This window comes from Mchenga conophoros, linkage group LG9 (genome assembly GCF_057382185.1).
Source record: "Mchenga conophoros isolate Kocher_MC1m ecotype Shallow Benthic linkage group LG9, M_conophoros_male_GT1.1, whole genome shotgun sequence".
Taxonomy (NCBI): domain Eukaryota; kingdom Metazoa; phylum Chordata; class Actinopteri; order Cichliformes; family Cichlidae; genus Mchenga; species Mchenga conophoros.
In genome coordinates, this window is record NC_140534.1 from 29,306,414 (window position 1) to 29,334,412 (window position 27,999).

Sequence of the window (27,999 nt, forward strand, 5' to 3'; positions counted from 1 at the left end):
TCTGTTGCTTAATAATTGCATATCTGATGACTGTTAAGTAAAAATAAGGTTATATTTTACAATAATACCACTATGATCACACTGTTTACAATTCTTTTATCTCGGGGTCCCCGGACTACATTTGGTACACTCTTTGTGTGTTAAAAATATCTGCGTGAAGAGCGTTAAGGTACAAAATTGTCGCTGCAGTTGTTCATCTGTCCTATTTATACCCCAGCAGACAGACACTGTGCTGAAGTCCACTGACACAGAGAGATTCCAAGATGGCCGCGCACCTGTCATGGAGGTATCTTGTCCTGATTATGTATGGAGATCACCTCAAGGCCTCCGTAAGCTAGCGAGAGTATGCACACCTCCAGTCGCAGGTTTGATGCTGGTCAAAAGCCTGTCATTTTAAAACCACTGACTGCCCCACAGAAAGAAAGGATAAGCCCAGGCTATGTCTCCTTTCTCCCTCGCTCTCCTCCTCGCTCACTCTCTCTCACACACACACAACCAGACACACACTTCTTTTTTCTTTCTCTCCGTTGCCCTCTCTCCCTCATTCTGTCTCTCTCTTTTTCTCTCTCTCTCTCGCCCCTCTCTCACATCAGAAGTGCTGAAATGCACCCCAGGGCCAAATCGCACAGAACAACCCCTCTGAGCCAGAGAAAAAAGCTGGAATCCGTTTGCCCTGATATTTCACCAGCACCAGCCAGGAGCGAGGGGAGAGGGAAAGACAGAGGGAGAGAGAAAGGGAGAGAGAGAGGGAGAGAGAGGGGGAGAGAGAGGGGGGGGGAAGAGACTGGGGCAGAGAAAAAGGGACAGATAGGAAAACGGCAGACCAGGGTTGTATTTATTGGGGGTGTGAGTGCCGCGCTGTAGGCTGTGGGATGGTCGGGAGAGTGCAAGGTGTTGCTGTTAGGTGTGGTTGGGTTTACAGAAAGGGGAAGAGCATGCATAGATAGAATGGTGGAGTGAGGAAAAAAAAAGAGAGAGATGGAAGGATTGGTCATGCGCAAGGTAAGAGAGAGGCTTTGTTTGATTGTATGTGGTGGTGGTGGTGGAGGGGTTGAGGTGGTGATGTGGGGATGGGGAAGGAGGGGGTCGAAGCTGTCGTCTGTAGGGTTATTATTATTGCAGGCAATCTTTGTGTGTGTGTGTGTTTGTGTTTGTAAGAGAAGGAGATGTGAGGAGATATGAGATTCAGCTTCGCGGGTCATTATTATTATTTATTTTCTTCTGTGACGAATGGCATGTGGCGAAAATTCTGAAGGTTTGAAGTCACACCCTCGGTGACGCCACTGATTACGCGGCTCATTTGCATACATAACGAGAACTGTTGATGCAGGTACCGGCTGATGCCTCGACTAGTGCGTCTAGGGCCTCCTATTGATCTATCGATTCGAGTGGGAGGACTGAACTTAAATACAGTATGCGCATTCAGTGAACACACGCACACACACACAAGTAGGCCTCGACGATTAACATTATTCCCACCTGCCCCACTGTGCCAGTAATAACTCCAAGAGGAACATTAACAGTTGGGAAAGAGCTGAAAGGACGAGGGCAGAGCATATAAAAGGAAATATAGTTTAAATGAAAGAGAGATCAGAAGAGTGGAGTGGGATAGAAGAGCATTTTTTGCCATTTCACCCAGTTTAATAGGAGGACAGTTAATGGGCCCTTTTTTATCGGGCACAGGCATCAATCAAAAGGTGTCAGGCGGCCGCTGAATCTGGGCTGTGGTCCTCTTCACAGATGACTGATTAGCAAGCCAAAATCACCAGATCCATCTTCCGGCAGTCACTTTTATTACAGTCATTTTTAAAGTGACAGCAACCTGCCTTGTCTCACAACACTGGCCACCGCATATATATTCTCATCTTTTCTCCCCCCCTCTCTTTTTTTCCTCTCTGCATCCGTCTTCCTCTCTCATTCTGTCGCTGAGTATTTGGTCAGTCACTCTCCTGTTGTTTCCACACACCCCCCCTCTTCGTTTCTCCTTCTTTTAACTACTTTTATCTGACTTTCTCTCAGTCTCTCTCCAATTCCCCCACCCCCTGTTGGTACTACACTTATTCTCTCACTCTGCTGGGCAGGTTGAGGGGAAGCAGGGTCAGGGAGGTGTGGAGAGAGACAGGGGAGACAAGGGGGAGAGAGAAGAGAAAATAAGCCCCCCCACCTCTTCCATTGTCTGAAGGGTGTGTTCTGAATCCCTATATCGTTTGCTCTCCTGAGATGGTCGAGAAATTCATTTTGCACACTTTCCCCTGCTGTCTTACACTGGAGGAGGAATTCTCCATTCCCAAGCAGAAGATGAATGCAAATGAAACAGTTTCGGCGTGGGATGTGTTGGTCACAGCTGCATTTACATGGCTGCGTTCTACAGACGGCATTTTAAAGAAACAGACATGGTGACATTAAAGTTGGAGGCCGGGGAGTGTTAAAACATGTTTGGGGGGCCAGCATGTAATAATATGTTGCTGGAAAAGGGGTGTCAGGAGACTGTCTTGGGGTAGAATTTTGTTTTGGAGCTTGTCAGTCGGATTTTTCATCTTTTCTTACTTCAGTTTACTTACAGGCTGTGTTCAAAATAAATCACTGCATCAAATAATCATTGTGCAATCATTCAAAATGGCAGCTGAGCTATGTTTACCCAATGGTTTGCATACATGTGTGTGTGTGTGTGTGTGTGTGAGCGAGTGTGTATGAGGCCAGACTCTAAAGAGCACTCCTGTGTCTTGGCAGGAGATATGCTAATCGCAACTGACATCAATCTGAAAAACATCAGCCGAAGTAACATGTGTCTAAGATTACATTTACAACCTTCTGAGCAAAGAGGGACAGAGCGAAAGCACGCACACACACATACAATCACACACACACATGCGCGCACACACATAGTGAAGGAAAAGTGGGTCAGGTAAAACAAGCAAACGTATTTCAGAGACAGCCTGCCATTTGCAATGTCCTCAAAAAACAACTGATTGAACAGCTTGTCGAAACATTAAGGATCAAATTTGAAAGCTTTGGAGTCATCTTAAATACACGGAGGATTATTCTATTAAACAAATGCGCCCTTTGTTTTTAACTGCCTGCTTAAATAGGGAAAATTTTTAATATTTAGAGACACAAAAAAAGGATGAGTCCTTTCCTTTATTCAGGCTTTTAAAGTTAAGGTTATGAGTTCCTTTCATTTTCTTTTGATGAGGTGGAGGGAATATATTTATATTCCTGGCAGTGACATGCATTAGAAGACAACCTAGGTTACATTTTACAGTGAAACAGCTGAACATCTGAGTGACTCAGGCGGGTGTAAAATATGGGTCCTGCTAAACTCCATTTGTATAGGACGCTTAGATGTGAGTGCGAGTGTGTGCTGAGGGAGCAGATAGACAGAGAGACATACACACACAGGAAATCATAATAATGGTGCTAGCAGCTGTGGCTTACTAAGTGAACACATACGACTGCAGATATACTGGAATCGGTCTTCCCCTAAGCTCGGGTTCAGATCTGTGGGTGTGTGTGAGAAGGAGACAGTGAGAGAGAGGTTGCATGCGGAGAGGGGCTCCGTGCCTCCCTATCTTTCCATTATAAAGTTAAGTTAGAACATAAGCCCTCCTCATACACACTTAAACACTCAAAGTTCAGATTCATTTGTCACAGCTGAAAAGCATCAAAATTGAGACAACAAACTTTGCCTGCTATTTGTGTCGTTCTTTCTCTTTCCTTCCGCTCTCAAACACACTCTTAAGGACGCTTTCAGTCTATTTGGAGGGCAGCGGGCCACTCGGGTCTGACAGCGAATTCGTCCCGAACATCCGCCAATAAAAGATTGCTCCAGTATTTTACGCTGGAAACGTTTGATGACAAGTAGTAACTAGCGTGAAATTCCCCCTAGATTAAATGTCCTAGGAGTTGTATTCCCATCCGGCAAATACACACATATGGGAACATGTAAGACTGCACACACACACGCAACCTGTAAACTCTCTGCAGGGGGAAGGCGCAGGAAACAAATATATATTCTGAGAGAGACACACAGAAACATATGGCCATAGAGTACACTCGGGCACAGTCATGGTCCCATGCAAACACAATGACAGAAGCAGACATACTATATGTACAGTATAGACTGGATACTATATAAATGCATATGAATGTCTGCATAGAAAAACACTGATTTACTCACAGGCGTTCAGACTGGAGACACACTGGGGGGCAAATCATAGCAAGAGACTTGTAGCTTGTTTGGCTGATTACCAGTCGAGCAAACAGTAGAAAGAGCATGCTCACACTGCCACCTCCATCCTCCTCCTACACACACACACACACACACACACACACACACACACACACACACACACACACACACACACATGCATACATACAGCGTGTCACATACACAAACCAGTTTTTTTCTTTTCTTGTTTTTTTAGTGCTGATTATTATAATTGTTCTAAGTTCTGCTTTCTTCTCTTTTTCCCCACCAGTTTTTGCTCATTATATTTGTCTCGACTGAATTGAGACTTTAGCAGGCACATTGGTTCAAAATGTTAAAAAAAATTTTGTTTAATTAAGCAGGTAACACCGCGGTCAAGTAATGGAAAAATTTAGGGGTGTTTATACAAAATACTTGTTGGCATTTTTGGGGAAAAATACACAATTTAAATTAGACTTGTTGATTTCTTTGATCTCAATCTTTCAAGCTCTTTCTTTCTCTTTCACACGAACTCACACACACACGTACTCAGAGTGAGTCACACGATGGATAGGGTCAGACAAAAGCATCAGTAGGCTTCTTTGCCATCACAAACCAGCCTACTGAAAGTATCATTGCGCTATAACACAATGCATAAGTCTATAAGATAGTTTCTTTTAACAATATCAAGCTGCAGTAATTTTAGGCAAGGCAAGGCAAGTTTATTTGTATAGCACAATTCAACAACAAGGTGATTCAAAGTGCTTTATTTTAATTTTAGCTTGACTACTCCTCCAATCACATGACTCCGACCTTTCGCAACTTGAACATAGATGCAAAAGAATACTCTGATTTGGGTCTTTTGGATAGAATAATCTAGATTGGTATTCTCTTTCTTGCTTTTTCCATCTTTCTTTTTTCTGACCAAAAACTGATTACACCTTCTGTAGCATCATATTTCTTTACTTAGCTATTAGGTTTTCTCCAATATTCTATTCACTTTTATTAAATGAGACAACAAAATTGCCTTGAAACCAATTCGATTGCTTAAAATGAATATCTAAGAGGAGAGCTTACTTGGATTTTAATCCGTTTTATATTACGCTGACTCTAATGCTAACATTTAATAACTCTTAAATGCCCAACATATGTAGGCAGTTTTAATGTTCTAAGTTACACATCATGTCCAGTTTGCGAAAGTGGAAAACAGCAACAATTTCAGCCTAGTTTGGAGCTCAGTCACATCAAGAAACAGTGTATACATCATAAGAGATGTAATAAATGCCTTTAAAACAAATCTGCCACGATGGCGCAATTTCAGTGCCACCTGGTTCTTATGCAAGGCTTCCTGCTGTTCTCGTGCAGGGAAAGTCAAAGCAGAGCATGAGGAGGTCAGACAGAGGTAAGTCTAAATAAAGTCTCTAACTGGGCCGCTTTACAAGGCTTAGTTAAAGATATTGATTCAGTTGTAAAAAGCAACATTCTGCTTAGTGAAGAGAAAGTTGCAGTTTACAACTTGTATGTTCATAGCATCTCTTGGCATGTGTTTCCGTTACCACAGTTATGTGCCATAATTGCATTAGACTTATGACCTTTCAGAGGAGTGGGAAGGAGCAAGAAAATCCTTGGAACATCTTAATTCGATCCCTTTCAAAGGGGAGAGGCCGATTTTGGGAGAGGAGGAGGCTGTGCACATGACATATTACAAGCAGAGCGGTGCCAGCTATTGCAGTGCCCTGTTTTTTATTTTCACTTCATATTCTTCAATGAAAGGTTCTTTTGTTGTCTACTGGCTGATTGACTTTAATAAGAAACATTCTATTGTACCAAATGTTGGTTTTGCACAAATGAACTTTGTGCTTCCCTTACTTATTTTCAAATTAGATTCAAAAAAAGGCACAGAGCAGTAGAGGCGGGCCTGGCTGTTTGGGATCACAATAAACATGACATGCACATGCACCTAAGCAGTTCTAAGTCATTCATAAGCTGTAATCCCTTATCCTTTACACCCCAAAGTGCGTTATGGTCTAGAAAGAGAATTCAAAAAGCGTGACTTTGACAGAGAAGGAGGAAAAACAATATTTAGAGGAGGAAAGGACCGACGTGGAGAGATGAGAGAACAGGATAGTGAACTGACTATGCAACAGCATTCAACTTGATTCTCTCACGGCATTTAACATGGTTCAGTTATAAGGCTGCAAGAGTGTTTGCGAGTGAGTGTGTGTGTATGTGGTATCGACAAACTCAGCCCTTGATCTGTGAAGAGGAGGTGATGGTGTCTTAAGAGTTGGCTGTGTACAAATTGTGTAGATTTAGCCACTGGAAACAATCCTGTAGTGTGTGTGTGTGTGTGTGTGTGTGTGGATGGAGCCACTGAAAGCAATTCCTCAGAATAACCGGTGAGTTGGACTACCTGCTGGCATGAGCTAAGCTGTAGATCGATAACAAGTGTGCGTTTGTGTCCGTATATGTTAGAGTGTTTGTCGTATGTTTATTTGTGTGTGTAGGTAGGTACGTGTGGGTGTGGGTGTGCGTACGTGTGTGTTGAGGCATCATACAGTTACTGAACCATTTGCTATATTTGGCTCCCTCAATGCAACATCAGATTTTATGAAAGCAATCCATCTAAATCGGCACAATAAATTCCCATCAGCCGACAATTGCTTAAGTGAATCTAACAAGTGTTTCTAAAATCTTTATAAAATTACATCTGAGCTCGAACAGATTAGATGTTAGAAACAACATTTAGGTCAATAATACAGTTTAGACAACACGTCGGATCAATACGCACACATAAACACACAGCTGTGAGCACATTCACACGCGTATACAGATTCAGTTGCCATGGCGTCCGTATGCTTTTTGCATGTTCCTGTCACCCTGCCGACGAGAGTGTCATGTGCTGAAGGGCATGGTGACCCAAGCAGCCAGCAGCTTTTCCTCAAGGGTGACATGTCCATTACATTCTAACAACAGAGACAGCCAGCGTCCGGGCCTAGTTCAACCTGAGACAGGCACTGACACTTTCTCTGGCACTCATCTCCATACTACCACAGTTGCTGTATCACCAAGAATCATGTTTTCCTTTTTTTCAAAAAAAGATTTCAGGACATGTTTGAATTTCCACAGCATAATTTCAGCAGGTGTCACGGTGCAATATTCATGAAACAACCTTCAACCTATTGGCCTTTACTTTGTGCTGGCTTCTGCAAAGGAGAGCTGCAGGCAAATAAAATGCACAGTCATGTGATAATATAGAATATATCACAAGGTATTATTAGGCTGTGATCGAATAAGACAGATGAGTGAGTGCTGCTCGGGCAGCCAAGCTGCAGTTTGCCAAATAACCAAACGCGCCGGCTCTGGTCCATCTCAGATCTGATAGTCGCTTGATCTAATCATTGCATCTGGCAGCGTGGATGCATTTGTAGCAGTGGAGGAAAAAAGTTGGATGAGAATTCTTAATAGATTTTTGAGTGTACATTTTGTATAATTATGGTAGTTTAAAATTAAAATGTAAAAGAGTGGCAGAACACACTGGGGGAAAAAAAGTATGCATTGACGTATTTTTCACTCAATGTTGATGTTTATGGGTTTTTTTGCTGACAGAAATACTGAAGCTGGTGGAGGTAGGCTAACCACAGACCACAGGTACAGACACACTACGGCTCCACAAACAGTGCAGCTCAATGGTAACACAAACAGCATGGGTTCATAAGGCACATGGCACGCTACATAATTAGCATTGCTACTCATGTATATGATCACAGTTAGCCAACAAAAACCCCGCAAACATAATGATAACAAAATGGAAAGCCCAGTCAAATCAAGTTCAGATTGTCGCTGAAGATGCAGACAGCTCGTGTATTTTAAACAAAAGGACATGATTGATGATTGAACAATGGTAATTATTAATCCCAGAGTCCTGGTGAGTTTATAGCAAGATAAATTTGTAGCTTCAACATCCAAAATGTGCCTGTCATCAGTAATCATTAATAGCGCTGGATTTGTACATGCACTACTGTAAAAAATATTTTTTAATTAGCGTGTCTTACTTCAGTGAGATGCTGTGACATTATTACAGCACTACATAAGATAAACTACCAGAATGAGAAGCCGATTATAATATCTCTAACTTTACCCCCCTGTTAGGTTGTTAGCATTCCGGCGAGCACGTCTCAGTGCAAAAAGAAAAAAAAAAATGTTGATATGTCTGGCTGACACTAAACATAATCACTCCCGGAAAACAAGGACGGAGAGTTTTGAAGCCCTTTTTGATGTAGGCAGCAGCTTGGAGTCAGTAATGAGGATGTTGATTTTGTTCTGATTATAGAATTGCTGGTCTGTTTGTTGATATAGCTCAGCTGTGGCCCTCCCTCCCGCTGAGCTACATGGACACCACCTGCCAACATGTGAATTAAAGTTACTTACCATCCAATTAGTCATACTACTCACACTTGGAGCAGAAAATGTTCAGCACAACAAGAGATCAAATCCAGACCTCTAGACTAAGCCATTAGTTACTTATGAGATAGGTTCAGCTTGAGGTATCCTAATAAAAGCAACAGTAATATGCAATCAAATCACTGCTGCGGCTAACAATTGTTCATATTTTTCATAGAGTAGAATGAATAAGCTGACGTGTAATTAACTGTAATCAAATATATAGTACAGATATAGATATGCGAGGTACTGTATGATCAAAAAGGCTCCAAAATCTAACCTGATTTAAACTTGGCCAACTTCCTGTTCAGGGGTAGCTTCTCAGGCATGTCCTGACTGATTCCAGAGTAAGCACTATTTTTAGATCGCTCCCTAGAAGTCCTGTTCTGACCATTCATACTGTGCACTCACCACAGGCCATAAACTCGTGCAGAGTGCAAAAATCAACTGCTGTTTCAAACTGACCCGAATTTCAGTTAGAGGATCACTGCTGGTAATGACAGCTGGGTCTCGGACTACGACTGAGGAGTTTTCAACAGTTTTTAGTGAAGAGTCGACACTTTCCAAGAGAGCAAATGATGTACAGCACGAGAATGGGAAAAGACTCATCATTCTTTTTTAACATTCACTGGGTGTGCGCTGTGATTGTCCCACTGGTTGAGGAATGTCAGCACTGATTTCAACTGTAACGTCCTATGGTCTCTGAAGGAGAATATTCAGCAGGATGATTTGAACTGTGGCCAGCATGTCATCTTATGCTGGCTTCGAGCGACACAAAACAAACCAAAAAAAAGCCCCAATCAATTTTAAGGGTTGCCATTTTAACACTGGAGAAAATCCTGTGCTTATCACAGAGGAAAAAGTGTGAAAAAGAGGTGTAGGAGGGTATGATCTTGAACGTAAAAGTGGCCAAAATTAAATCAGGTAAACAAATAAATTGGATTGTTATTAAAAAAGTAAGTTTTACACATTTCTTTAACACTTTTTTACTACTTGTTACAGTACTTTTACATTACTCATAGCATGTCCTGAAATAATAGGTTAGCAATATATACTGCACAGACAGACGCACATCCCTTTCCTAACGAAGACACGCACATAAGATCTTTGCGTTGAGCATTGTGACAATTATGTTGAGTATTTGCACAAAGTGGACAGCAAAGTTGAAAGCCAGTCCAAAGAGCACTTCACAGCTGTTGATGTGTGAAGAAATGAAGGCTACAATGCTATACACCTGTTGTTTTCAGCTAGCTTTGTGTTAGCATGCTGTCTTCTTAGATCAGGGGCGGGCAATTCCAGGCCTCGAGGGCCGGTGTCCTGCAGGTTTTAGATCTCACCTTGGGTCACCACACCTGAATCACATGATTAGTTCGTTACCAGGCCTCTGGAGAAGTGCAGGACATTTTGAGGAGCTAATTTAGCCATTTAAATCAGCTGTGTTGGTTCAAGGACACATCTAAAACCTGCAGGGGACACCGGCCCTCGAGGCCTGGAGTTGCCCACCCCTGTCTTAGATGCTTGCAATAAGAGGGTGGAGTGTTAGCAGTGAGTAGTTGTTTCTTGCCTGGGTGCAGTTTGGACTTTACAGTCATATTCTTGTTATTTTATGCAAAGAAAACAAAAGTAATGTCCATGTAAGTATTCCTCAAAAGTTATAGACCGCTTTCCCATTTTGCTTGTTTAGCTTTTTCACTTCACCCATCATGCAGACAATCTAAAATCTATGTAACGCAAGTAACCACATAGTTTTGTTTGCTTAGTAACTGTAATGTCATTACTGAATTTAGTTTAGTATTGGGTGACATGAATGCACTGCAAAAAAAATGTACATATTTATAGATACATATATATTTATCTAAAGTCACGCACACTGACAAATTTAAAATATCACCCATATCCTCATTCCATTAACAATCTACAAACTCAAAGGATGCAAACACCATCTCCAGTCTCTCATACACTGTGAATTTCAAGATGCACTTAAAAAGCAGCAGAAACAACTCATACACCCTCAAACCCTCTTAGTAAAAATGCTAAAATCTGAGCACTCCCATTATACATAATTTAGGGGAATCTATATTCATAGAAGTGCGGGGTGTGTTGTGCTCAATGGGGTAAAACGCCCCTGTGTGGCTAATGGAATGGCCTGAGTTGCGTGATTGAGTGAAATGTGCTGGAAAGATTGGGAGGAATTTTAGTGCAGATAAATAAAGAGGAGATTCTGCTTTTTACTGGTCGTCAGCATTAATGCAGCATCTCCCCAGGTGATCAACACATTCAAATGGAGAGACGGAGCAATGGAGAGAGGAAGTGATGGGGGAGACAAAGACAGGAAGAGGGCGAGAGGCACGGAGGAAACGAAAGAGAGAGAGAGAGAGTGAGCGAGTGAGAGGATACTTTAAGAAATAGCCTGCCTCAACCCTACTCCACATGCACAAGGGCCATAGTATAGCATCTCATATATCATCATAATGTTACCACTGGAAGGTTCAAAGGAAGCTAAAAAAGGGAGCGGAAAAAAAAATCTTCACAAATTCAAAGTCAAAATAACCAAGGGACATTATGAAGCTTCTACAGTAGATGACTTGAGAAGGCCAGACTTGTCACGTGCATTTTTCTCCTTTCTTTCTCTTCTGAGCTTCCATAATTTTACGACAAATGTGAGCGGGCAGCCCTTTCTTTTCACCTCCCACTCTCCACATCCATTACCTTTGGAGAGATGCAAAGTGAACATTTCAATTGGATTGCAATGGCCAGTTAGCGCTGCTTTGATCCCCACTCTGCTCTTTGAGGGCTCCATTGTTCCTGATTTGCTGGCTTGATTTGCCTGCCTGTGGATAATGGCCAAGGAACCACAGTCTGGCCTTCTCCCATCATCCCATTTATCCTTATCATCAGTCTGAAGCTCAAAACATATATAATATTGTGTGATATATCCTTATGGCTTGCAGTTCTTCATTCTCTGCCTTATATTGTAAGGAGTATATATAGGTTCTGTCATATAAAGTATACGTCAGTCTGTAGTATAGCACCGACTTAGACATATAGGTGTTAATTCCCCAGATATCCCGCACTGGTGCCTAACTAGCTGGTTGGCAACAGAAACAAGCATCAGATACACCTTTGTTGCAGCTTGCGCTCAAACACAGACACTAAAAATTGGTACAGAGGTGACTTGAAGTGTCTTTTAGACTGTCCAGCAGCACCTTTGAGAGTAAAGCAGGATAATATGCATATCACCTGAAAGCTCCTCAGATTTGTTTTAAATACAAGCCATCTATTTAACACTGCATGGTCTCTCGTAGTGAGGTCAAGCATGCACTTTGACATCAAAAAGCCTCTTTTATTTTGTCAATGAAAGAGCTTCATTTTATCCTTCATGATCAAAGCTACAGGGGCTTTTTCTATAATGCACTGAGCGAAAATTGGCCTTTCACAAGCGTTGAGGGTGCATACTTGGTTATTTTACATGGATATAGGTAAATGTTACAAGCTACAGAGTCTTTGTCATTGCTTTAATCTCTTGTTTACTAGTTGGTTGTATATTTTTAATATACTGTATACCTGTGATTTTGATAGTTTTCTCATACTATTAAAAATATTAAACTAGGTTTTTTTTGTATTTCCTTAGTAATCGCAGTATAAAACTGCATCGGAGCAACATTCCTCTTGCAGTTGAAAATTCTCTTGCAGTTGCAAGTATGCATCAAGTATCCCAGTAGATTTGTCCCGAAGGTGGTCATTGACTAGCTTCACTCTCATTTACACATTTGATTGTCTGGCTGAGACTTTAAAACAGCAATTGCCGGGGCCTCGCCTCTCTCTGGCTCTCCCGCGCCCCACCTTAAGATAACTTTACCACAGCGCGTGTAAAGAGAGAATGCAGAGAGCATTTGCTCAAGTGTCTGGTCTCCTCCCAGATACAAATGAACAATTTGTTTTCCATTTCTTTCCAAACCTTCATCTCAGCCTTTCTGCTTTGAAGTAGGGAGTGGGAAGGGAGGAGAAGGGTGGGAAAGGGGGGCTACAGATTGTACGATACTGTGTTTGTCTTCAAAGAGTCCGGGCTTGCTTACAAATGCACTAGCAAGTACAACACCTTCAAGGTGAAATTGATAAATCTGGTGGTAAGCTCTTTCATGGCAATAATAAGCAGAATTTGTAGAAAGGGTGCATGGATTTTTTTAGATGCAAATGTTGTCAAACACCAGCAGGCGAAAACTAAATTGAACTGTGCCAAGTAGATAAGAATATATTGAAAAAGCACAGAGGTATATAATTACATTCATGAACAATATCCACCTGAGTCTGGCACAGCTTAATCAGGGCTGATATAGTGTTTTATACTTTCTGTACTCAAACCATCCACTGTTCGCCCTTTGATCATTGCTAAAGTTGGCCTTCTTCAGTGAATTTCACATTTCGGAAATATCCACGTTTTCCCTTTACATATCAAACACACGATCTTATTGTAGTCATTCAGACGGAAACTTTCTGGAGGCAAAGACTGCACACAAACAAACAAGCCATGAGGGGGGAAAAGGAAAGACAAAGAGAAAAGGGAGGAAACTCATCAGTTGTCCATCTGGCAGATGACATCCTTTGTACCCCCTCTGTCATTTCTTTCTCATCTGCTAGGATGGACAGAATCTCCTCTCTCTCGCTCTCTGGGATGACTGCTTCACTGAAGTCCCTGGAGACACCTTTTTCCCTCTGTCTCTCGCTTCTCTTCTCTCGCGCTCTTCCTCTCAGTGGCTGCTATTTTCCCGAAACTTTATGAATTAGTTACAACCCTTTTTTCCTTCCTCACCTCTTCTCTTACTTTTTTCATCTCGAGCTGGACGCGAATTCAACACCTGCCTCGAGACCGACCGTCCGTCTCTGTGTCCATCTGTCTGTCTACCTCTCTCCCCGCCCTCCCTCTTTTTCTCAATTCCTGTCTGGGCCAAAAGCTCCTTGGAAAAAAAAAATACAAGAAGAAATTGAAAAAACTATATATATAGCTATTTTCAAGAAAAAAAAGTTAGTGTTCTCGCATTCATAAATGAAAGGCAGCTGTAGATCGAATGGCCTCACAACTTCCTGCTGTCTGCACCCCCCTCTTTCCTTCTACTCCCTCTAAGATTGGGCAGACACAGGGGGTGGTGGTGGTGTGTGTGTCCATGTCTCTGTGTGTATTTGTGTGTCCAACTCCTTTGTGACCGCTTTCCTGAACCCGAACCCTCCCTGCACAGAGGGAAATGGCGGACTGTGGCAACGACAGGGCAGTTTTACAGTGCACCGGGCTGAATGTTAAACTTATATTTAATGTATGACATTTCACACAAATCATCCGGCCACAGACATGACCCTGGGGTATTCCGCAGATTGCTTTTTCAGTGCCTCAGCAACTGTGGAATTATTCGTCCCAGAGAGAGAGAGAGAGGGAGAGAGGAGGGGAAAAAAGCCTTTGAGTTTGGCGAAATGATCGCCCTCTCACTGCTCTGGCCATCCCAGACTGGAAGCTCTCGCTCTCTCTCTTTTCTCTGTGATATCATGATCGCAGGGCCGTGCCAAATTGAAAACATCTTGGCAGTCTGGAGGCTGTATGAAATAACCATATATTATGTGTAGTATAACACCCGATTGGATAGCAAAACAATTATGCTGTTTTGCAGTCTCAAAAGACTCCTTGTGCCCTTCTAAACCCTCAACTGCCTTCATTTCTATGTAAGAAATCTTCAGAGGGGAGTATGAAAATTATCTCAGATTTGTAAATTGGAGTTGGATTTTAACCCCATACCCCCTCCCAGAATCTCGTGTGATATGAATAAGTCTACAACAGTGGTATGTACATACCCCAGCACGGCCATCTGTACGGATTAAGAAAAATGCTGTAAATATCTTGCATTCAATTCCTCTCCGTGGGGCGTTTCTCTCTTCTTTTTTTTTTGGCGTAGACACGGCATGGAAATAGGGGAAACAACAATAAGAGTTCATGAATACACAGTGAGGAGGGCCTTTACATCTCTAAAACACTGCAGTGCTGAAAATAAACACAGGGCTGCCTTTTTGTGCCGCTATGGCAAGCTTTTCAAATTGCAGAAAACCACCCAGAGAAAATTCAACACTTTCTTGCTTTCTTGTTAGCTCAGCCTTGCAAAACAATGTATTTTTTTCCAGCGGATTCTACAGCTGGGTCATCCATTTTATCTGAGGGGACATTTTTCAGCATTTAGTTTTAGATGTGAGAGGTGCACTGTCCACTATATCAGTGTCAATCCAGGTTTGTTTTCTTTTTTTTTCAAGGTTAGATGGTGGCTGTGGAGTTACAGTGAAGAGCATTAGGGCGTAGCTACCTGTCACACTCAACATAGTGCCAGATGCATGGCTGCAAACACAGGAGACTCATTATGAAAATGTATTAATAGACGAATTCAGACGCCCAGACCCTGTAAAACTGGGGTTTAGTGGCCCTTTATGCTTACATTCAAACCTAAAGCAGTGTGTAAACAACTCAGATAAGGATTTGTCCACATCATTTTCACTTTGTACAGCTAAGATCATCACCAGTGTAAAGACTACAGAAAGATAAAAGGAACAGGCTCTGCTCTCCGTGCACTCATTCCGTGCACAGCTACCCTGAGGTACCCCTGAGCAAGGTACCGTCCCTACACACTGCTCCCCGGGCGCCCAATGGCTGCCCACTGCTTCACTGAGTGAATGGGTTAAAGGCAGAGAGCAATTTCCCCACGGGGCTCAATAAAGTACAATAATGTACACACTTTCTTCTTTCTTTCTTCTTCTTCTAAACTGCACACAAGCGCTTGAACATTAACAGTCAGACCCCAAAAAATGTTTAGAAGCAGCTACGCTCAGCTATATTAGCCCTTTGTGCCTTCAAGCTTAGATTTAGTGTATAAATATATTATTCGAGTGTGTGCTTGCATGTGTGCTACACACACTACTTATGATAAACAACTGAGATAAGAGGATTTGAAATTTTGTATTGTGTCTAATTATGAAGGATCATTTGATACAGCTAATAACGTCAGCATTGTAAACATGACAGAAAGATAAAAAAGAATATCATAGGCTGTGTTAAGTCCCCCTGCACCACACACACACACATACACATACACAAATACTGTAAGTCAGAACCACAGTCAACAGCATAATTATCAGTTTCCCCACAGGGTGTTAGGAAACCTGTTCCTAATTGGAACCCAGTTGGGACTTTACATGGATTAAAATACATGAGGCTTCTGCAACAGGGAAACACAAACACAATCGTGCATACACACAAATATAAAAACACAGCAGCCAGATGAGTTGGCAACGTTTCCCCAAATTTTTATTTACGCTAAGTCTGGCATGATCCCCATTGTCTCGCTACACACGGGTCGAGCGCAACAACACGAGTCTCCAAAGCACAATTACGCCACTATTTTCCCCCTGTTTTGTATTCTGTTTTTCTTTATTTTTGTTCCATTTCCCTGACTTAAGCTGTTGTCTAATGGACAGCATCGTGACAGAAAGGAGTTTGGTATCAGATTGAAGCCGGTTGCCCTTTTTGCCAATTTGCGAGCAGCCTCCTCTGTACTTGTAAGATGGCCAATTAGCTGACCGTCTGACAGAGGCTCTCTGACTGTGGCTATTAAAACACACACGTAGGTGCACACACACACACGCATGCAGAGAAATCGCGCACACACATACGAACACATGTGCACACGTATGCGCACACATGCAGTGCAGCGCTGCCTCTGACTGTCCATCTCTATCTGCTTCTTTTTTTTTTTTCGAGAAGCGTGCCTAGACCTCACCTCTCACCTTCTACTCACAATTAGGCAGACACACACTCATGTGCACACACACATGCCCCTTCATTTTCCTTGCCAAAAGACACTATGCTCCTTGACCTCTTTCAATCCCCTTCCTCCTCCACCAGTTCTCCTTCCAAGCTCTTCTTCTTCTTTACCTCCTCCCAAACATATACTTCTCCATCCTCTCCCCTTTCGCTCCATTTAATTGTCCACTTCTGTAACTCCCACCTTTTTTTTTCCTCTTCGTCTTTTCCTCCTCCTCATTCATTTTCTCCTCTCTTCGTCCTCTCCTATCATCTTCATCCACAAACTACCATCTCTGCCCGAACCCATTTGTCTGACTCCTTTCATCTTCTCCTGCAGCTTCTAACTTAAACCAATCTTTACAACATGCTTTTTGGAATTTTAGTCTCTCTTACATTTTCTCTTTTTTCAAGAGGACTGTACTGTTTTGAAAGCACTAGTTGTTTTGTTTTGTTTAGGAGTATTTGCTTAGTTTATAGAGAGAAAAAAGGCTGTCCATATTCTTAAGTTAAGTTATGACTTTTTGTCTTTGTTGTTATGAGTCACTAAATTATCATGTTCCACAAACTACCATTCACATATTTTGGAACAGCCTTCCTCAGCTACCAGGTAAATCTGTGATCTGTTTCAAATGACGGCTGAAAACATAGTTTTATAGGTCAGATTCACCTTAAAATTTCCCCCTTTATTTTGGGCCACAGTTTACATCTATTTGCATGGATGCAAGTGTGTATGCTGGAATTAATGCGTAACCCTGTGGTTGATTATGGGTCTGTGTAACAGAACATCAAACTTTATAAATCTGTGTTTTTGAAAAGTGCTTTACAAATAACAGTGTTATTATTATCATTCTATAAGGGCATCCATGTGGAATTAAATGCATAGATAATATAACACAATGCAAAAATGCGCAAAGACATTTGACCATAATGTCTTATCCTAGCACACACATGTTGGGGACTAGCTTTATAACCACTATGCAGTTTTATTATAGCAATAACAGCATCCTGTGAAGAAAAGGCTTAATGAAGCAGCATATTTCTGAAACCTGATAAGCTAGCCTATATAGACTCACAACCCAAACACACATAAACCCTGGGGACCTTTCCCTGGAATCTCAACCTTTATACACCCCAAGCCCGAGCCATCCCCCCTCCCTCCTACTTGTCTTTGTTGTCCATCAGAGTGGTTTGTTTCAAGTCTCAGCTTCAGTCCCATCACCCCTCTCCCTCCACGGTCAAGTTCAAGGATCCCCCTAGAAACACAGAGGGTGGTGGCGGAGGGGGGTCGGCGGACGAGGTCAGCAGTTCCCTGGGACTACCTGCAGGCATACCCGTGTACATGTAAGCGTGGACATGCGGACACTCTCACTCACATTCACCACAGGAAAAGATGTGTGTATGCATACACGTGTACATATAATTGTAGATAGACAGACACACACACACACACACAAAATGAATGATTCTGCTGCTTTACAGGAGGATGCGTTTTGTCCCACTAAAATAAAAAAAGAGAAAAATAAATAAAACATACTGACACCTACACGCTCATCCTTATGCACCTGCTACCTCAAGGTCTGTTGACTGCAGTCAAAATGGTGGACACAATAACACTGGGCTTAGCTTTGATTCCTAATATGGAGGAAACAATTCTATTTTTTTCCTCCCTGTGACGGTACTGACACTGCGAGATAAAATTCAAGCTTCCTCTCTCGCTGTCTCCCTCCCTCTCTCTCTGACTCGCGCACCCACACACAGACATACACATATACCACGCCCATTGCCTATTTCTCATTTTTTATATGTTAGGACATTACTCTGTATGTGTGTGTCTGTGTGTGTATGCGTATATATATCAGCTTCAATAGAAACACTGGGAGAGGAGGTTAAAAAACACAACTCCTTTCCTGAAAACAGGAACGCAATGAAATGTTATCGCACTAAATTTGACACGTTTAATCACTTTTTTAATTTGAGCACACGCCGGATCGACATAACTTCCTGCTGCAACTCCTTTTCAAATCCTTAATGCTAATACCTTGGACTAATATTTATTGCTAATTTATATGAGTCTCTCTCTCTTAGAATAATACCAACAAAAAATAAACTTTAGTTCTGCTCCGATAAGATTTATTTGCATTGGAAATGCAATCTGCATGCCTATCTGCAATTATTTCTAATTAATTTAATCTAATTCTTAGGAGACTATTTCAGTCCCAGAATTAACACAAAAGAACTTCCTGCCTCAGTTCTCCCACCAAAGATAATTATAAAAGTTAAGAGGGTTTGCTAATTTAAAAATGCTATCTGCATGACATCAAATGTACATCTTTGATCTCACTCTGTCCCTGATGGTTAAATGCCTTTAATTATATTCCAGAAAAATTAACTTTCTCTGAATAATTAACAGTGAATCTTCTTCTTTTTTTGTTTTGTATGTAGAGTGTGTTGCATACTTCTTTGCTTAATTAATTTTTAGCAACAAACAAACTCTAGACCACTGCTGAAATGTGTGAAAAATCCATCCGCTGCATATCAAAACGAGCACTCGGTTGCGTGAAGAGCGCAACAGCGTTGCCATTCTGCACACATGTGACCTGCACTTGGACCAGTTTCCTTAAAATCTCTGCATAACGTCAACCGTAATCCTTATACATTGTGAAAATTGCACAAAGCTCACATATGACCCACATGTGTTCTTGACGGTGAGGGGGACCCTTGTACATATCTCATTATATTCCCCTATAGCATATCAGCATTTCCCTGGGTGAATGTGTATACATACAGAAGAGAAAAAAGAGTCAGATGATTTATATTATCTTTATCACCCTGCTACAGGAGTCGACTTGCTTCCCCTTTCTCCACCTCCCCATTATGTAAAACTGTGGATTAGGTAGGTATGTGCATGAATCGTGAAGTCAGAAGTGTGTGTTTGTATGCATGCATGTGTGTGTTTGTGACTTTGTAGCATGTGTTTGAGAGAAAAGGGTATATATATATATATATATATATATATATATATATATATATATATATATATATATACATATATACACACACACACATCTATGCATGCATGTATGCATCCATGCAGAGACCCCCTCCATCTGTCTCTCTCTCTGCCTCACCCTCTCTCTCCATCTATCATGCATCCATAGGTCTATCAGCTTCAGGAATGAGGTAGGGGGGAGAGAGAGAGAGAGAGGAAGGGGCGAAGGGTACACGGGGGAAAGAGAAATAAATTTAGCCCCCCTACTTTAAAAATGCACATACATTTCCATACATTGAAAAGGCAGTGAGGTGCACACACCCTTGCAGCTGTATCCCCAATATGCTCCCCCCCCCATACGAACATGCGGGCACACACACTCACACATCCCAAAAGATGAATGCGTGTGTCCCTTTGCAGGGGGTGCAGGTGAAAATCTACCCCTTGCCATATTTATCTTCATAAGAGCAGAAGGTGCATGCGTGTTTGTCTGTATACATACTGGTTGTGTGTGCCCGGACTCTGTGCATGTGTGTTTGCTTTTTTGTGTGTCCGTGTGTACATAAGTTCATTTACCTCAGCAGAAGAAAAAAGACCCTTGCTGCTCTCTTGCTGTATAAAAAAGATGGAAAACAACAACAACGACAACAAAAGGCTCGGCAACATAGATTTCGCTTGATTCCTCAATGTAATGCACATCAAAATATTGCAGCATGTACTGCGGGTCTCAAATAAGCAATTCAAGTCAATCGAATGTCTCAGGAGTTTGCAAGTTGCTGCTTCTTCACACTAAATCCACAATTCCCAGACTCCTTCCTTTTTTCATTTCCATACCAAAATGTATTTGTTGATGCATAGATTCCAAATAGTCTATTTGCCATCTGTCATGTAGCAAGGCTTTCAGATACCAAAACAACAACCACGACCTTTCCCTAAAATGCAGCCGAAACACCCACCCCTTGTAGATAATGACGGCCTGTCGCGCGAGAGAAGAGAGAAACATGAGTGTGGTATTATTAAGTGAGACTAGTTTGTTCGAGAGAAGTGTTTTTGGCTTTTAAAAAGTTCCATTTTGCACTCCCCAGGCACCGCATATGGGGTACCCCAGGGAGGCATATGTGTGCGCGTGTGTGCGTATATGTGTGTGTACAGGGATGTAGTATGTGTGTGGACTCTAAAATATTCTGACTGCGCTGTCTAGCGGCTCACAGAGCAGAGAGATGTGTCCTGTCTCCTGCATTCAAATGCGAGTGGGTTTTGGAGAGCAAAAGTAAACAGATATGCTTGCTTGAACACACACATGAAGACGCTTGTATATGCACACCTGCTGTCTGGACATGTATGCATGCATGTACGCACAACCACACACACGTATGGCATTAATGTGAGCGCAGAACATGTGAACACAAGACGCGAGTGTCTCCTCATCTGTCGCCCGTCCGTATTTCAACACATATCCCCATCAATCTCATCGCCGGAAAGGCCTGCGCGTCTGCTCCACGCTGACAAACACACCGGTGTCATTCAGCCAATAAATATTTTTTAAAAAAAGGTGTCACGCAGGACCGTCATCGACAAGCTGGTCGTCATGGACGTGCCCTTTCACGGCCCGTGAAGCTACTGTTTTATGTGGCAATATAAACTTCTGCAGGTCTACTTTCTCAATTCACTCTTTAAGCTCTTTAATTCTTTTCCATTTCACACTTGCAGTATATGGGGCTGTAATATAAGACAACCCAGGACAATGAGCTGTCCAGTTGCTGAGGGGGGTTAGCTGACAGCGTGTTACAAAGGTGGAGGTGGGAGGGATAGCGAGAGGTCGAGTGAAGGGTAGTATGGGACCCTTCAAACAAGATATGACCCTTTAAAAGCCTCGAATGTGGTGACTAGTATCCTCCTCGCTACCACATTTCCTCCTGCTCTTCCCTCTTTCTGCCCCTCCTCGCTCTCACTTTTGTCCCTCCTCTCTTTCCTCACTTAATCCATTCACACACAGATGTGTTGTCTGTCATGACCATGATGATAAATTAGCGCGGGTGCTGCTGGTGAAATAGGAGCTGGTGTCTGAATGTCGAGGGCAATCCGGTGGACAATGCCAGGGATGAACCACGGATAGTTCAGCTGTGATTCGGTCTGGAGAAACACTTCGGATGGGACCGCGTTAGGGTCGTATTCGCTTCCAGTACAGCTGCGGCGCCACCGGACGGTGCTTTATCCGACAGATTGTCAGATTATTTAAACGTTCTTCAGAAACGCAGGTTTTATTTCTTCTTTTATGTCATTTTTTTGTGAGAAATATTTCAGTTATTTGAAATAAAGAAATACCACCAGCACAAACTTTTAAAGTGAATACCAAAGAGAAAAAAATGTTACCAAAAATTAAAAAAAAGAAACTTTATTGGTGTCATTTTTTGTCAGATAGTGGGAGAATATTTGAGATGCCTCTGAGTTTATCCCCGTGCCATGCCAGCAAGTCCAATCACAGTCTTTGGTTACAACAATACCTGGAGCGCTGTAAAAATTGGTTCTCTGTGCATGTGTGTGTGTGTGCACTGGTGGGGGCAGAGGGGGCTGCCTGCCTGTGTAGGTGTGTTTATTTATTTATTTATTTTATTTTTTTCTGGGGGGGGAGTGTAATTCTTTTACCTGCAGGCTTTGGTTTCTGTGTGCCTGTTTGTGTCTATGCTTGCATTTGTGTGTGTACGGACATGTGTTTCTCATGAAGGCCCATGCCGGGCAAATTAATTCTCAGAAGTTGCGTGGCGGGGGCTCTCCTTCCCTTTGAAATGGGGCATACTGCTCCCTGTAATCAATAAGTCAAGCCATCTCGGCCGCATGTTGCAACCCCCCCCGGCACACAGATGAAGAAGCCCAATTTACTCATCATAAATTCTGATTCCCACAATAAATATGAGAGAAGGTCCCACGGTATTAGAATATCTGGAATCTCAGGGGCGTTTGAAATGCCGACTGGCCCTCGCCTCAGACTGGAGTTGCTTTGTTGGTTAGAATATGTGTTTTGTGTTGAATAATAATGACGTGGTGTCAGGAATATTTATTTTAGATCTGAGAAAGAAAAATTCCAAAATTAATTGTATTAATGAAGGTGTTTGTGTTTTCATGCCGACATTTACACAAAGTAAAGCATCGGATCCTGTTCCTGTGCACAGACATTTTTTGTCTACCTTTTGAAAAAAAAAAGAAAAAGAAAATCCCTGTTTTTGTTTTGTCTTTTAAAAAAAAAATCTGACCATTTTCTAATGAACCCCGACAGGCACCTCCAGACAAGAGGTGACGTGTGCAGGCACAGGCATGTGACGTTGGGGACATGCTAATCTAACGGACAAGTGCTGTCTCTCCTGTTTAAAGGCCCCTCTGCTCAGTAGGTCCAGGCACATGACAGTGACCTGGGGAGGGGAAAGTGTAGCGAAATTGTGACACACCTACAGAGGGCAGGATAGGGGCTGCTGAATCGGCTCCTTGAACACGGGTTAGTTTAAAAGGGAACGAAGAAGAAAAGAACAGAACTGCACAGCTGTAATATCTGTTTATTTTCAATCTCTGGCCATCTCTGCATGCAAAGCATCTTGTACACATATGAGTGTTGGCAAGTGTCACAGTATTTGTATGCACCCTGCAAAATTGATTTAATGCAACATGGCATTCCCAACACCAGTGGCGCTCTATCTATCTTCTTTTTGGCAAGGACTTCCTGCTCTTCCGAGCAGTTCCGTCGATACATGACATTTATGAGGCTCCCATGAGCCCCGGCACATGTTGCCCAGACAACTGAGACAGCTTCAGCGCCATGACAACAAAAACTAAATACTGTCGAGGCCAAATGTGAGCGGCCCACAGCCAACGTCATGGTTGAGATTGTCCAGGAGTGAACAAAGCAAATTTTTAAACAAAAGCTTGTTTCAGCTGATAAGAAGAAAAAACACATGACACGAGATGATAAGAAGAGAGGACGGGAGTAGGACTTCAGGAGGAGACTAAATTTAGCAAGGGAAACTAGAGGAGAAAGCAGTTCTCGGTGCTAGTCAATACAACTGTCTTCATTTGTAAGGCAGTGTTAAGAGCACTAATTCCTGACCTGTTAGTTACATCTGAGAAGAGAGAGCTTTGCCGGTTGCTAATCCATAAGTCTGCTGCTAAGTGGTTCATCAACGAGTGCCTGAGATCGAATGTCACCAATTAAGACGCCTAAATGCCTGGCTAATTGTGCTCAAAGTGTAGCACTCTGTCTCTCACACGATCACACATTATTAGTGACAGCACGCACGCATGTCCACGCACACATACACAGACAGAGAAACACAACTTGCTAATCAGCTGTGAGCCTTGAAAACATGAAAGCAGTTGTAAGTGTAGGAGAGAACGCACAGTTTGATTGGCAAAACAATTTACCCTTATGGTCACATCATTAGCAATTAAGATCAAACACATTTAAGCTTTACCGGCCAATAAACCCGGTGGAAGACTTGATGGTGCCGAACTTAAAGATATCAGATAAGGCAGCTTTAAATAGCTGTCTGAACGGTAAAATGCAGGCAAGCTGAAACAAGACGATGTAAATTCAATTTGCACACAATTAAATCTATTTTAAATTCAATGTATGTGATTAAAAACTGAATTTAAAAACAGAACTCCATGCTAGTTAAATGAAATTCAAATAACGAAACAGAAAGTTGTTTTCTAAAGGAAATATTGCAACATTAGGTCTTACATTGATTTTTTCCTTTTCTTTTTTAAATTTAAAAAACAAAAGCACATTCTCCCCCCCCAAAAAACAAGAGATTCTGTCAATACTGATCAGTAGCGAGGGGACCATTTCTTCTGTGCACCATTTCCTCTACACCGCATATAACACTTACAGTGTGCGTTTGGAGGAGGAGGGATCTTTTGAAGAATGAGAACAGATAACATCTGCTCCCGGCCTCTCCCTGCCTTGCCCACAGGTCTGAGGAGCAGAGCGAATTGTGTCTGAAAGGGGATGATACCCATCGGAATGTTAATGGTGCTGAATATTTCAGAGGTGGGATCATCACATGGCAGAAGGAGGACGGGCGGGTTTCCCGAAAGCATTTAGTGGTCGAAGTTCTTCTCTGTTATTGTAAACCCAGAGTCAAAGATGATTTCAATGCACAGCTAACAAGGCCCAGTTGCTGTCGGGGAGGTTTGAGATGGTTGTCTCTCCCTCGCTCGAACACACTGAAAAAGTTGGATTGTTGCAGTTACAAATGGTTTTGAATATCATTATTATCACCATGCTATCATTATTCTTTTTCAACCATTTCATTTAAATAAATGTAACTAAACAAAACAGATGCTCATTAAACCTCAAGATGTGCAGCTCTTTGTAAAAAAAGAAGCCTCAGCCTGAAGTCTATTTTAAAGCAATAAACACAAGTAACTTCTGCTCCTTATGTCTTTTACAGTATTTATCATGATGAAATATTAAATCGCTATTGCACATATGGTAAATCCAACTAGCATAGTTATATGACATAAGTGGTTCTTAAGGTTTTTTTCATTCTTTTTTTTTTAGGAGGGAAAGAAAAATCTTGGGAGCCATTAAAAAAAACAAGGGGATTGCCCAAACAGCCCGTATAAGCATCTGGTAACCACTACAGTGCCTTTATTTCAGCCAAAATGACTGGTTGTGTTAGCCTTGAGAAAGTGAGAGGGAAAGACAGCGGATAGACTGAGAGGAGGTTCTTTTTTGGCCAAAGTGAAATTGAAGTTTTTGGGAAGGGGGGGAGAGATAGGAAAAGAAGGAAGAGAAAAAAGGTCTCAAATTAAGAGAATTATTGCATGCTCCCAGATGTGTGCAAGCAGGATGACCTGGGAAAGTCAAAGTTGTCCCCCATCAATCATTGCCATATGCTTCTAGAGAAATGGATCCTGCAGGACACTTCATATTCCTCTTTCTGATTAGTTCATTTGAGAGATGCAGACGGTAGGGTGGGGGGGTGGCTGGTGGCGCTCTGAAAATGGACGGCCCCGGTGTAACCCAAGAACAGAGCGGGTTCAATGTCAAAATTAAGGCTCGCTATTTAAGACTTTAGGGATCTTTTTTTTTCTTTTTCTCACTCACTCACCCGCCTCTATCGTACTCCTGTGCTCCATCTTTTCTTTTCAGAGGTTGGTGTCAGGGTGCGATAGAGTGAAGGCAATGTGTTCTTAACTCTGATCAAAGCAGGGAGAGAGGAAAGCTTTTCTAATGACTGGCATTCACTCTCCTTTCTTAATCCATCTCTCCTGTCTCCCATCCCTCCGCTCTCTCTTTCACTACCTCTTTCTCTCTCAGGGCATTGGTAATTATCGGTGAGGTCTTAGTGACTGCAAATGAAATTACCATTTAAGAGAGAGGGAGAAAGAGACATCCCCTTTGCCATAGGAGAGGGCTTAAGTGAGGCAGCTAGGGTTTCAGCTATTGATTTTTAAACTGCTACATCAGAGAGTGTAATGCTTTCATAATTTCAAATAAACTGTCTGGTTACGAAGTACTAATGAGAGAAAGAGTGAGAGTAGACCAAAAGAAGTAAGAGAACGATGGGGGTTGAATTTTAAGTGTCGATGTGCATACGGGGAAGTTCGACGAATGTACCGGTCAGACGAAACGATCAATGTGTCAATACTCTGATAGTTTTCGTTTGTTTGTTTTCAAGAAAACATCGGCGAATGCTAAATATTTTATGTCGTAATTAATGTTAATACAAACCCCGCTGCTAATATGATATGATTTTGCATGAATTTGTGCCCGCAGGTAATATATAGAGATATATAAATGTAGAATATGCCGTGATTTCACTTCACAAACACTGCCGCTCAGCTGGAAAAGATATATTCCTGCAAAAGTATCAGTTTTCTAGCTGCCTTTTAAAAATACGAGCATGCCAGGCAGTCAGTCTTTCTTGCAGACGTAGGTCACATATTCTTAAGAAATTTCAAATGTGTGATATATAAAATAATAATCTTGTCCAAAAAGTTATTTAAGTAATGACAGTATTTTTTTTCCCCTACTGATAGAAAAGGAAAAGATAATAAAGATGAGAGATTGCGAAAGGAAGATTGATTTCTGGATGACACTGCATAAACCCAAATCTCTGTCTCCCTCTCTCTCTCTTTCTCTCTCTGTTTTCCTCCCCCTCTCTCTCTCTTACCACAGACCGCAGGCCGTTGGAGGCAGCTTAGAAATCTCTTACATCTGGAACAGCCATAATTCGTGGGATTTGGCCTGACAGCCATGACAGGCACTGGGGCGGCCAGCAACAACTGTCTCCTGTGTTAGCAGCAGTCTGTACGTTAGCTCCGTGAGAGAGAGGGAGAAAAAGAGACAGAGAAGGAGAGACAAAGAGTGTCAATATGCAGAAGCCGTGTGTATACATTCAAACTTCCACTTTATCCCGGGAGCTCATGGAGATTAAACTCACCTCAACAATGTTTGCACTTTTTTTTTTTTTTCCAAGTTTGGGACAATGTAAAATGTAATCACGGCACATTTACAGTACAGTTGTAGAAAGTAAATTCGTAAGTTTATTCAAACAATTTACTTTTCGGTTTTATACCTTAAATCCTGCTTTATGCTCCTAATTCATTATGGTAATTGTTTAATTCAGTCCACTACAAATATTTCATGTCACACTAATTAATATTTTCAAAATTTATGATAAAAATAAATACATTGGTAAGTGGTTTGGTATGTACAAAGATTTTGTATATTTTTAAATGTTTAATTCTATATTAAATAAATTGTCTAACTACATTTAAATGAATTCTACAGCAACTGATCAGTAATTTTAATGTAATAATATACCTATGATATATTTACATATCACAAGATTAAATGGAAAAAATTATTTTTTACAGTTTTTTAACATCTTTAATATAAAAACAGGAATAATATTTTTTTTTACCTGAAGCAAATTGAAATGAGTGTTTTATTATTTTTACATATTTGGCATTGAAACTTTTACTTAAACAGATATTTTTCTATCTAGAATCCCAGGAAGTACAGTATTATCAAATTGACAGAAATATAATAAAAATGAAGATATTTCAGTCTAAGTAAAGCGCAGTAATTTTTGTTAAACGTGTATCATATTTTACATACTGTACATATAACTACATGAGTGTGTTTCTGTACTTTCCCCCCATAAAAGCACATGCAGGACACATAAATTGACTTGCAGCAGAAAAAGCAGCAGCGTCCATGTGTTTCATGGCATGCCAGAGGCTCCCTGTGTCGGCCCTAAATATTACACACAGACAGTAGCTATCACTTCCAAGCCTGAAATCCCACATTCCACATTCCTGATTCCAACGGCTCGCCTGCTAAGCTGGGCACCACATGAAGAGCCATTGTTAGAGCGAGAGGGGTCATGTATCTCTCTTGCTCTCTGTCTGTCTGTCTGTCTCGAGCTTTCTCTCTCTGCCCTCCTTCTCTTGCTCGCTTTGTCTCTCCGCCCATATATCTCTCACTGTCACAGTCTCCATCTGTGACTCTCTTGCTCCGTCTATCTTTCTATTTCTACCTCTGCCGGT

At 41.7% G+C, this 27,999-nt stretch overlaps 1 long non-coding RNA gene across 1 annotated transcript; it reads left to right on the plus strand.

The window, feature by feature from the left end:
* The first annotated feature begins 821 nt into the window (after positions 1-821).
* Positions 822-27,230, plus strand: LOC146567508 (uncharacterized). Its single transcript, XR_014893931.1, has 3 exons — positions 822-1,002; positions 19,299-19,353; positions 26,624-27,230. It is a non-coding gene; the product is annotated as an uncharacterized LOC146567508 (long non-coding RNA).
* Positions 27,231-27,999: the final 769 nt, after the last annotated feature.